Below are 13,936 nucleotides of genomic sequence, written 5' to 3' on the forward strand. Positions count from 1 at the left end.
GAGCTAAGGTGGATAGATGTTGAGGAAGAAGAACACGTCCTCCAAATAAATAAATAAAAAAATATGTAATTTGTCCACTAGAAGGACTCGTAGAAGTTTGTTTTGATACTGCTTTTTGAGAAAAAATATATCCGTTTTATACCATATTGGTTAGGCAGTGTAGGTTGAAACATAGTAGAAGCCTTTGGGTGGGGGCGTGGTGCAGGAGGGAGGTGTGGAGAGAGCCAGGTGAGAGTGATTGGCACACCTGCATCCAGTTAGCTAATCACTCTCCCTTCTTAACACAGTGGCGTGCGGGACCAAGAGAGGTTTTGGAGAGCAGAGAGAACATGATACATCCAGATGGCAGCTTGTGTGTAGGAATGCGCACAGTGAAGCCTGCAATCGTGTGGTGTGTGTAAAACTGTGTTACAATGAAAGGAATTTGTACACCATCACCTGTCGGTCAGTCGGGTCCATTGCTCTCTGTTGGTCTGACCTTGGTGGATAAGGTCAGGGAACAATCGTAGCCATGCTTTAATGTATTTGCCGCATTAACAGATGGTTTTGTTCATCTTTGTACAATAGTTGTTGTTTTTTTTGTTATATTGTTTGTTTTTGTTGAAATGCTTTATAGACTCATAGTTCCTGTCAGTTACACCCACATATCTCTTTAGTTGGTTGACTTATTTGTAGTGAGCTGTCATGTTTCACACCTTCATAATTCTATGTTTTAAATGCAAATTAAAAACGTATTAACTACTAAGTCATGTGTTCAGATCTGTACAGTATATAATCTTTATGATAATGTTATCATGACAGCCAAAGGAAGCTATAGATCACAGCCAAAGCAGTCAGCTATGGAGACATGCAGACACTACTAAAGAAATGTAGATAAACCTTTTATTTAATTTATTTTTGTTTATCTCTTACTGAAACAGCAGCCCCCAGTGGTCAAATCCGTCACTGCAGCCCCTCCTGGTGTGAGATGTCTTTATTTACTCAGCTTGTGGAATCATTTAGATAGCGCTGCGATGGGCCGCTGATAATCAGGACAGGCTGCAGGGCAGGATGGGATGTAATTGACTGTGCCAATCTGTCTGTATCTTTTTTTTATTCCCTCTATCTTGCTCTGTTCCTCTTATGTTGAGGAGGAAGGTTAATAAGATTCATTTTATAACCTCCAGTGATGCATATTTTCTATTTTTTCTAATTTATAAATGTCAGAATTGATCAATTAACACAACTCACACTCGTCAGGCGTATTTGCACTCCTTGTGCCCATTGGGCAGTTATTGTAAACTTTTCTTTGACTTGTTTTCTTTCATTTTTTCTCCTGCTCTAACTTTTTAAAGATTTGTTATTTTAAGGGGCTTTAATTTTTACTAAAGAGAAACATGTAATGTGGGAGACAGAAAGAGATTTGCTGTTAAAGGAAGCTTTGGACAGGAGTCAGAAAGCATCTCCATGAACTAAATATTGACATTTGGCTGCTGTTTTTAAGTCTAGGTACTGATCTTCTGCTTTGCCTGCAGAATGTCACTAAACTGTGCAAACAGCAACTACAAAGTGATGTAAAATCTGGAAGTGTGTCTCCTTATTTTGCATTTTGTGCCTCAGTCTTGGTGTCTTGCTCCTATGGGCTTTGACATAGTCGGGCCCGTTGTCTCAAAATCTGTCCATGAGTGTGTGTGTGACCCATCTGATAACATTCCTCTCTAAACGTAGAATAAAAACATGACTTTTCAATTACACTGCAGAGGATAGCTACAAGCATCTTTGTTAGCCAGTGGATGAAGATGATCCTCACTATAAGATGGCTTTCGGGGAACTAATTCCAGATCTGTGTATGTGTGAAGTGTCAGTGTGTAACTGTTGTCAAAGTACCATGTGGCTACAGAGCGAGCTACGATCAGTGGTGAAGTACCAGTAATTGGTTCCATTTATCCTCTTCAGACTTTATGGGCATCCACACAAAAGAAGGTGTTATCTTAGAGGTTCTCATGCATGAACATAACACACGCACAGAGACACATGCAAGCTTCTTGTCTGGCGTGAGCCAAGGGAGCCTCTCTTGGATTTTGCAGTGTTCATGGGATTCCAGGGTGGGGAGATGAGTTTGGTTGAGAGCTTCCGGACAAAGATTCAAGCGTTTTTTTGCCAAGAGAACATTTCTGTCTGACTCCTCGTCTTACTCCCTACAGTCAGAAACAATTATTGAATTAATGTCTGACGGTCGATTGCCTTGGCGTGGTTTCCTTTTTATGCTCTGAAAGAAGGGAAAGTCGTGGTCATTTAGAGGAACAATAAACTTGTTTTTGTTCTCATTTAAAGCTGTTTACTGACTTTAACCTACCGCTATCTGGCACATGCTATTAACAAGAGTGACTCACAGCCCGGACAAAGCAATAGATTTGGAGACGAGGGCTGGCCCGGCAGGAATGGAATTGAATAGTGTGGCAGCTGAAGGTGTTGGCGTTACGCTACATCCAATGAGCTGAACATCTGATAATGAGATGTCGCTGGTCATGATAATGGATTATATTCTTGCTTTTCCAAGTGCTCAGAGCTCCTGTTGTACATCACTTTGGCATGAAGGGGCTGTGGAGGCTAATCTAGAAAGAAAAGCAGTTTGATGCCTTAGAGTTCAGACTCCTAATATACCTAAAAGAGCCGAACTTACGCATCCATCACCCGGCAAAGGCATTAAAATCGATCTCATGAGATTTGTGCTTTAATTTTCACTACTATTGCAGTCTGAAGAAATCTTGTAATTTTTTAAGGTTGTCTGAGTTGAAGATGTATTACACCTAGAGGCTGCTGAAAATACCTGGTATCTTTCTGGTGGTAACTAATTTAGGTGATGATCACATTTGAACTTCAGACATTCTATAGGTTTTGCTGCATTGTTGTTCTTTATTTAGCTCTTGAAAGAGTACAAAACAGTATTTATTGAGGTTTCTGCCCAAGTTTGTATTTATCAGTCGAGTGGTGATATATGATGACTGTATATGCACATAACATGTGGGTGTAAAGGTGTGTTCACACTTAAATGAAAGCACATTTTCACATTGCTTTACTCATTTGAATTTTCTCGCAGGTTCATTTTCTGTTTACTCACAAGGAAATATCTTCCCTTAATCTAGCTCACTATGGTAGTATGAACTGAAAATATACTTATTGTGATTTTATTGAAGTAAACAGATCAAAACAACTACATCAGGATGCAATTCTGTCCACGGGATACTGAGTTTAGATTGATTAGGGCTATGCTTAAAGTATAACTGATAGCTGTTAGTCCAACTTCCTTGCCTACTTAAATCCAAGCAATCTCTTTTTTTTTTTTCTTCCGGTGACTGTCCAAATATAAAGTATGATAGAGCCTTGGATGCCCACGTTGTGGGTGGCATCTCCATGGCTCTCTGCTATAGACAGGTTAAGAAACAAAACTGAGATGAATCCACTTTTTTTAATCCCAAAGGTTTGGAAAAAACAAATAAACTCTGAGCTCTTTTCTTCTCTTGTGGGTAAGCGGGTCTGGATCAGAGCAGAATCTGGCGTGACTCCAGGTGTTCATTCCTCCAGAGCTCCTCAGCATTCAGCAGCCGTCTGTTACTGAAAAGAATAATGTCCACACGGCAACTTTCAAACTGCGCAGACATTACTACATTACATTATTAATCTATTTACATAATCAACGTTCTGATCTCAGTTGGATCTTCAATCAAATTGAATTAATGCAATCCAAGCTTTAGTACGTCCATAGTAGACAAATGAGCCCATTTCCAATTCCACCCTATAAAATCTGCAAGTTCAAGGGCTCTCCTGTGGACATTTCATTAAACTACGCTTTCGACAGCCCACTTCTGCACTAGCATTATATATTAAAAACGGATGACACTGAAACAAGGACAAGTTGACATGTTCAAAGCTCATTATGAAGCACTGTGTACTCTATAGCTGTGTGTCCACAAATGTTTTTATCTGACCGGCAAAATTACTATTTATCCCAACAAACATTCTACTTAATTACATATACAATCTAAGCCTCATTACCTTTCTGGCTGCAAAAGAAAATGCCTCTGTTCCAACATCTGATGTGATGTACACTGCTGTCCCATTCCTAATGCAGTGCTTTAAGCCCTTTCACCCTCATAGACTCCCTGATGCATTCACATCGAGCTTGCAGGCGTTGTCAATTAATATTTGTGAAGGTTCGGTGCTTAGGACAAAGGGTGGACATCGTGATTGAGCCAGGGTCACTGGACTGGACCAGAGTTGGAGTCTATCCCAGAATACATTAAGCAAAAGGCACAGAAACTCCACACTGCATATTTAAGTTTAGAGGGATCTTGTATTTCTATTCATGTTTTAGTTGGACTCATATTGAGCATAAAATTGTTGTTCAGTTACGACTGTGGAGGGCAGTCTTTCTCAATTTGGGTAAATGTCACCTGTTTGTATTAGACATTTGTTTGGGTTATCTTTAACTACAAACAGATGGACCAAATGGCGGAACTAACACAAGGACAAATATATTGACATTGACCACGTTGGTGATTTGTTCCCGAGACAACCTGAGCATGTGTTTGGATCAGGGAAACACCTGGAAGGAACCCACATGAGTGCAGAAGGAAATGAAGATTCAGGCTAATTGCTTAGCCTACTTACTGCCTTAACGGGAACATCCATCCATCCATCCATCCATCCATTTCCTTACACTATTCTGGGGTTGGGTCGTGGTGGCAGCAGGTTTAGCAAGGCATTCCAGACGTCCCTCTCCCCAGCCACGCATTCAGCTCCTCCCGGGGGATTCCCAGGTGTTCCAGATGGGCTATATAGTTCCTCCTAACGAAGATACCCAGGAGGTATCCTAATGAGATGCCTGAACCAGTTCAGCTGGCTCCTTTTCGACGCAAAGGAGCAGCGACTCTACTCTGATACAAGCATCCTAACTGAAACGTTCAAGTGCAAATCCAGCGGTTTACAAATACTGAATTTTAGCCTATTACGACATTACTGTAACTAAGTCATTTTCTTTTTAGGTTTCATCTGCACTATTGTCACACCAGACAGGTAGAAGCACTGTGAAACGCTGCCTGCTTCCTTTTTGTCTGCACACCACAAGCAAATCTGGCAAGAGAAAACACTGTGGGCCAATGAAAACAAAATGCTGCAGCAAGCACAGGTTTGGATAGATGACCACACCGACCAGAACGGCCAGTGTTGCCAACTCTTTTTCCAAATAAAGTCCCCGGATGGTGTCTTATTTCCAATTTGCATATGGATTACATCATACCGCATTTATATTCATGAAGCTCTGTGGTTGTGTCAGTTGCAGTGAAGGAGAGATCACCGTAAGCCATATAAAAGGTAGACAGGGAAATCCTTAGCTAATTCATCACAAACTCACTACAGGGACATACTTAAAGTAAAGTTTTCGAAAAAAAAAAACACAAAGAGAGGAAGAAGATCAAACGACAATGTTTACAAGATCAAACACGTCATTTACATATTTACGAGTTATAAGAACGTCCTAATCCAGGCATCCACAGAGAGAGACTGAGAGAGGAGCTCAAACGAACTATTTACAAGCTATAGGAACATCCTAATCCAGAGATTTGGAGAGAAAGAATAGCTCAAACCTGCCTGCCCCACACACACACACACACACACCTAGTGCTGCTAGAGAGTGAGTGAGCAAGAAGAGAGGGAGAGAACCCGGCACTGTTGGCAGAAGAGCCGTGCGACATGCATGGGAATGAATTACAATGTGATATTTAAATATCTTTCTCGGCCCTTTTCCCTGATGGCCTGAATAAAGTGCCAAAATTTGTCAGTAGTCACTTTTTAGAAATAAAGTCGCTAAGAGGGTTTGAAAAATCCCCTAAATCGAGTTAGGAAGCAACCAAGCTGGCAACACTAAGAACAGCACAGGAGACGGATAATTCAAGTGCTAAAGATTTATAGAAACAGAAACCAAAGCTTAGCTTAGTGTCCATGCCTTTTTGTGTGCAGTGCAATTTATACTGATTACATGCAGTTTACACAGGTTCAAAACAGTTTTAGGATTCTTTTAACTGACAGAAATCCTGCTTTAACTGTGTATTTCTGAAAACAAGCTGCTGTAGTTTGATCCATCCATACCTTTTTTATCACTTGTCATTTGTTAACTTTGTATATTAACACAAAATAACACATTACACATCAGCGTTTCTAATTTTTCTAATTTTCCTTCTAATTTTCTTTCCCTTTCTTTCAAATCTCATTTACTTAAGCATTTTTAACACCAGTAGTTCTACCTGTAGTTGAGTAATACATTCGTTCTGATCTAATGATCAAATAGTTCTTTGGAGGAGTGGTTGTCAACTAATGAGATTGAGGATTGAGGAACAGCAGCATGTTGAAGTGTTTTCTGTGTTGGATAACTCACTCTGCATAACCAAGTCATGAACTTTTGTGTAGCAGGATTCAGCAGGTTACTGACTGTCCAACTTTCATAAAACTTTTTCCCCAGCAACGATAGTGTTCTGTATTTTGGGAAGTTTGACAAAACTCATCAAAATATGATAGTTGAACAGAATCGGTTAGCTGTAACTAGTGAGTAGCAGTCTGACTAAATTGATTAAGCAAATATAGTAAATGATATAACTGTTTGTTCACGGCAAGCGAGTAAAATTCTACATACTCAGATACCGTTAAAATCAAATCATGTGTCATGGTCACGTGACAAACTGGAAAGTTCAGGGCCGACTCAGGCAGCAGTGGCAAGTCACAATGTGCATAGACAAGAGTGGCCACTTCCCCTCTTCATTGAACGCCTGCAGAGGCAAGGCCGATGACGCGTTTACGATGGAAAAGAGCAGTTATCACTTGTTGTCTGAGGCACCTTGAGTTACAATTACAATGCATAAGTAAACAGCATCCATCCTGACACCAGTTTCTTTTTCATTTAATTTATAATCAACAATGTTTTGTCTGTTTGTTTCACTACACTGCAGAGCAGCAAGCCTTTGTGAGTCACAGACAGGGAGTAGCACACTGAGCGGTTCACAGCTGTGTGTGAAGCTCCCGTCGAGATAAATCATTCCATGTTTATTCAAAAAGATTTCTTCAAAACAGACAAATTGTTGCACAATTGCACACTATTATCTGGCACCAGGGTGTAAAAGGGCTAACAAGGCGTACGGTATAAGTTCATGGCTTTTCCGGTTGTGACAACCCTCTCCACCATGACTGCTTGTGACTTGAAGTGTATGTAAAGTTTCCTAACCGCAGCCAGATGTCTGCACACGTGTGTGATACGAATAAAGGCCCACAGTTATCAGTGGCTGAGCAACAGTGTTTTCTAACCAACACCTGCACATGAATACATGCATTCTGTATGTCTACTGCATCCTGCTCAAAGGCACAGGGCTCGTTTCTCCTGGCACAATGCACCTGCATTACTTATTCATTATTTGCACCTTATTGATGTTCATATGTGTGAATAAATTATTTAACAACCCAGAATATGATTATGATGTCTTTTGAACATTGTCAGTTATCTATAAGGCTAATTATTTCAGGGAAAATTGAAATGATGTACAGTAATGATGATTATATAATTATATAAAACGTGTTGCTTGCTGACAGCCAGACTCTCCTCCTCTCTCTGATGTATCCGTAATTAAAGTTAATGACAGAAAGAAGAGATCATGAGAATAAGAAGCTTTCTAAGAAATAAAGACAAAAAAAAGTGGTTATTTTGTTTTTCATACCTCCAGGAAAAAACATTTTGTACCTTTTTTGAAATCATTTTGATCTAAACAGTCCTGCAATCAGATGAACCGTCTGTCATTCCTACATCTGTTCCTGCACTATACGTAACTTTGTGCTCCAGGCACGATCACCCACAACACTCTTTTGACTCTTTTGGTTGGTGCTGCAGCACCACACAACACTGCACCCACACACTTCTCCACTCTTGCACCCACCTACGCCGCTGATCTTAGTGATTACACGCACAACTATTAGAGTTCTCCTCTCATGTTCTTCTTTTATAAATAAATAAATTTTAATTGGCCTGGCTGTGTGGCTCGTCTCTATTTTACCACGGCTGTGCAGCCTGCTTGTGTGTCCATTTCTTTCTGTCTGTTTGATTACACATTTACACAGACTAGTTAGTTACGTTCTTGACAGTCTCTGTCATCGTGTGTGTGTGTGCGCCTTAAGTGGACTAGAAAGTCCACTTAGTCCATTTATAGTCCATTACACTCATGCTTTAATGCTAATGTTCAAACAAGTAAATACTAATGCATGTGCATGCTTTATCTATGTCTTACACCCCCTTCCTGTCACATGCACACACACACAATACACTCCCAGAATGCAGCGTGAGCAAGTCTCGGCTCTCTCCGGTTAGCTCCCTGTTCACCTCAGTGTACCGCCTCCGTTTGTAATGATCATTAAGCAGCTCCCGACACACCACGCACCAGGCAGCAGCAAACAAGGGAAGCATGTACATGCTGGCTATTAGAGGCAATTAAAAACTTGTCTGTGTGTGTGTGTGTATATGTGTGTTGTTTTGTACTGTATGTGTGCTGGAGCTTGTGTGAGTGATAAAGACAGACAACCTCGCCCGAGCACAAACTGTGCAAGGACACAAATGTCCATGTGTGTGTCGTAAGTGTGACGGCGTGTACACGAGCACTTTCCTGCTCATTCTTTTCAATGCACACATGCTGTTTGGTTCATTGTCACCATGGAAATAAAGACTGGCAGTCCCACAGGTGGAAAACGTGTCTAGCAGCTGACAAAGAGACTTGCCTCGGAGTGTGTTTGTGTGTGACCGTGTGACAAACATGGATAATGAGCTGAAGCACTCTGTGAGAAAGCGACTTGAAGGCGTAGTTTGAGTACTTTGACTTCTTGCTTTCTGCTGTTGCATGACCCATCTTAAGAGGATCATTAATATACTTGAGAAAACGTCCCAAGTGATCTAACAGCAACAAATCAAACATCACAGTGAGTTATGTGGATCTGCAAGACGTCTTGCTACAAATAATCCTCTGAAAATGCATATTCCATTTCCAAAGGTTCTCTATATAACATCCAGAAAACCCTTTATATTAATACTGACACCTTTGGGCGTTAATGAACTGTGGCCAGTATCATGTTGCTCACAGTAAGTAGGTGTAAGCGAGCATCATCCTGGACGTTGGCCAAGTGGCATACATGCAAATAAATTACTGACTTGCTTGCTGTTTGCAAATCATCTCATCAGCCAACACCACAAAGCAACTCGTGCCTGACCCACGCTGCACCGCCAAACCACAGTGATATTTCTAAGCCATCGGTAGCCAACACTGTTGAAATTGGAAAGTGAAGAATGTGCTTGGGAGCATGTGAAATGTCACATCCTTGGTTAACCTACTTGGTTGGGTAACCTTTGTCATAACCAGGCTGTTCTAGGCAACCCGAAGGTAGTGGAAGTTACATTGTCTGTTCACCCATTAGCAATCAAAAGTTATTAACATGTGTCAAACGTCTCACAACCATACATACATGTACAGTACGGCATCTTCAAATGTATTTAGATGCCCATTTATTAAACAACCATATCACCCATCCATAAAGTATTTACCCCATTAGTCAGTCAGCCTGGTTTGATAATGATAATGAGAGACTGCTGTGGTCAAAATAGAACAGGTCTGATTAGAGCAAGCTCTGTTGAACCTCATTTTTATTAAACCTTGACATAAGAGTGGGCATCATTACTGAGTCCCTGCAAAAACACTTGAAATCTGCTGGGGGAAAGCATGTGAAGCAATGTCTATGGCTGTCAGCATCCAAAACTTTCTCCAAGTCACGGAAACTCCCAGAGGAACGTCATACAAACTGTGAGAAAAGTTGTGGTAATGTAATGTTGCAGGGACAAAATTCCAATATTGAAGGGATGTCCGTTCCAATTTCTTGTAAAGTGGTAATTGCGTGAAGACAAGACGATGTTCGACCAGGTTTGAAGGGGTGTGAAATGAAACGAAAGCCTTCCAATAGGTAAAGCCTATTGGAAGGCTTTACCTACACTGCTACCTTAGTGATTTTCACAATTTGTTTAAACTCAATATCTCTTCTGTCCCGAGCAGAGTGGTCCAATAACTAATACAACACATTAATTTACCATAAGACATTAATGTCTTGGAGACAGGATGGACCCTGTGGAGCTGCTGTGGCAGGATCTGAAACACGCTCAAACTTATCCCCGATAAATTCTGATGACATTATTGGAAGTGCATGGTTGCAGATTTTGCTACACAAAAGATTATGCAATTCGCTTTGGGTGTTGAAAGTTGGATCAGATCGTTTCTCGTGAAATAAAACGCCTACAAATGTTTTTACATTGTAGCTCAAGCTCCCTATGTCTGTTTTTTTTTCACAGCATTGTACCGCCGTACATGCCCTCAAACTCAAAATACAGGAGCCTCAAACAAGGAGTGCAGGTGTGTATGAGACTCACAAAGCCTTGGAGGCACATTGTAAACAAACATCATCGCGCCGTCCTAACTCGGCTCCCCAGAAATCCACCAGAGATCTTAAGATGTCACCTCGGTCATGTCTGGCAGGTGTATGTGTGTGTGTGTGCCGTCTCTCTAAGCCCACATGCACTGTTGTTGACTCTCCCACAGAAAACCCAATGGCAAAGGTCTTGTTTTCTGTATAAAGTTGGGAAAATGTAAACCCTTTAGACATGAGAGATCGTTTTTTATTATTGAGTGTTTTTTAAGTACAGGCTGACAGGTAGATTTAGACAGGTTGTTAAATCTCTTCTCCCTCAGACCCTCATCGAGTCAATTCATTCTCACCTTAGGCTTGTTAAGACACACTGGTTCTTCTGGCTCTTTATCCTTTTTTTATTTCAAGGAAAATCATAGAGGTTCACAGGCTACAGCACATGGACTGTATTTTAATAAAGATCCATGTTTTGTGGTTTGAAATATGAAAATTCTAGCCAATAAAAACAATACGTTTATTAATGCGGGATACACTGTAAATGGAGACCGCACACACTGGGGATGTGGTCCAAACAATGAGGGCACGCACACACAGAGGTGTACTACAGAGAGAGATTAATGGTATGTGGAGCCTAAAGTCACAGTTCTCAATGTCATGAAGGTAGCGCTCTTTTTTTAATCTGGCTTTGATCACCATGGTAACACCCTTTCACTAATCAACTTTGGAAATGGCGTCACCATTCTTGCAAAATCCCCGTGCATAGAAGATCCTTACAATATTCCCTGTGAGTGATATGGATTCTCATCTGAGGGAGTATGTTACAAATGCAACATTGTTGAATGCTGTGTCGTATCATTTACTTGCATATGAAATATATACATCTGGTTCCTTCATAGATTTCCTTAGGGTGATAGATTTCACCCACATCCCCATCAAAGGAACCATAGGGGACACTCAGGGTGTTTCATAGCATCAATGTAAACTATAACATATTTGGTCTTTGTATTTTTCAGATGATTCGAGACACATATGCACATTGTATGCATGTACAATAAGCTTTGTAATAGTACTGCACAGTAGACTTGCATGAGATATTCACATACAGTACAGACTTTGTTACTGTACTTAATAAGCACAGTGGGTTCCCTTTAAAAAGCTTTCGCTGGTACCTTTGTGTCAGTGCTTTCATTGGGAAATTAACCTGAAATGGCTTTACAGATGACTTGTGACCACCGATTAATGGTTACAAATTGCCCCACTTGGTTGATGAATACCGCCTTTTCCAAGGGCCATCACTGGGTCATCAGTTTAAGCAAGGTGTGGCAAATATACACAATTAATTTTATTGCGTGTTTAATTGTGACACTGATCAAGTAATTTCCTCTGCTTTTATTAACGGGCATTCTCACTTCTACAGGGGATGGGGGATACGCATTGTACCGGATGACCCCCTATCCTGACCCACACATACCACCACAAACATATTTTATATTTTATGAGGCCATTGGCAAATGCAAGGTCAGAACAGAGAGGACCTTAGGTGGTCATCAAGTCCTGTTTTAAGTGCCTCTGTGAGGGTCACTACCAAGCGGTTTGCACCAGCAGCATGTGTGGTGCTCCCCAACATAACCAGTATAAGGAAAGAGAGAGATGGTGGCACCCAACATGGACATCATCACCCTTGATCATCCTGCCCCACGGGGTGATATAAGTCTGCCTTTGAAGGGGAAAGAGGAAAAAAAAAGTCCTAAATATATAATGTCAATCATGCTTAACCAAAAAAAGGAGTCATTTACTGTAATACCTTCTTCCCACACTCCGGTTGGCCTACTTTGAACTTTTAAATCTCTAACTCTTTTTTTAATATTGTCAAACTTCAGGTTCTGTTTGTAGATAGCCTTCACATTAAGTCAGCTTTCAAGGACCCTATTAAGGACATTCACACTGATATATGGAGCTGCTTCCCGACCCAGTAACTTTTCCTAACTTTTGCTGTCTTCAGTGTACTGTTCCCCCGATATATTCCTGTTCTCTTGCTGCTGCTTTACTGCCTCCTACGTTTGTCTTACTGCTTGTTTATGCTACCCTAGCGCCGATGCCGTTGCCTGCTCGCAACCTGCCCAATGCTTGTGTGCTAGACTGGATAGGGATCACCTCCATTACTGGCTGACCTTGATTGTTAGAACAGGCCAGTTCCTCTGAAATTGTGTAGTCTGGTAGCGCTAAAACCTGCTTCAGTCTTCTCCTTCTCATGTATTCCCCCGTGTGCTATGTGATGTTAGCACTTAAAATTTAACACAGCTTATCACCCATCCACTGAAAGAATCATGAAGACACAGCAACTAAAGGCCACTTTGGAGGATGTTTTTATGCTTAGTCCTGATTTGCTGCCAAGCCAGTTTTACATCTGGTACAGCACTTAATGGAACACCTAATAGAAAATTGATTATTCTATATTCACAGATAAATTCAATTTGGCCAAAAACTAAAATGATTTCCATGTATTTTTCATTAAGGTACAGTGTCAGACCTGAAGCTGGTTAGGGGCAGTGCTTGTGATGAGCTGTGTAGCTTTGTTTTGTGTGTGTGAATTCACTAAGGTCAGTCAGGTTGGAGAAACTGTTAAAAAATCATTTTCTTAAAGAGATAATGTGTAAAGACACCAGGGAAAAGGGCTTCATGTGTACCACAGCGCCAGCATCATCTGGAAATGCAATGAATGAACTGAATAAGTTAGGAAAGCTGTAAGATGATGTAAGCAGGCAGCGAGGAGCTGAAATATTGACTCTAATGGCATTAGTAAGAATTCACAAAGAATATATATATGGGAGAATGCAGAAACTGTAAAACTCTAAAAAGAATAATCAGAAACATGGTGGAGCATAAGACTGTTGTAATTGTCCAAATCGATGGGACACCAATTAAGCTGATTACAAATCACTGCAAACCCACTCTCAAGATGCTAGAGTGTGAGAGCCACAGCCTGGGAGACAGTGACTCACTTTCAACACAGGTTTCCACTGAGAAATCATTCATAAATGCATGTGATAAGAACCACACAAAGGAAACAACCAAAAGCCGGTGGAGATATTATTATTATTATTATTATTATTGCAATCATTTTAATTTTAAAGTACACAAATGAAGCTGACTGATCTGGTCTCTTTTCTCTATGAAAGATGAATGAAATTTTTATTTTTATTTTTTTATTCTGTGTCCTCATATTGAGCATGTTTTTTTATTTCATGAATAAGGTATGTGACTTACATCAGCCACAGTTGATTTTATGAACAAAGCATAACAACAGAGAAGAAAAATCTAATGATCATGCTGAAGATGAAATCTTGGCCTCCAATATCTTTAGTAGGTAATGAATGTGATGGTGGTTTTTTGGACCTAAACAATAATAATAGCCTGATAACCTTTGATTATTAGCTTACCAATTGTATTCTATAGTCTACAT

Source organism: Larimichthys crocea, chromosome III (genome assembly GCF_000972845.2).
Source record: "Larimichthys crocea isolate SSNF chromosome III, L_crocea_2.0, whole genome shotgun sequence".
Lineage (NCBI taxonomy): Eukaryota > Metazoa > Chordata > Actinopteri > Sciaenidae > Larimichthys > Larimichthys crocea.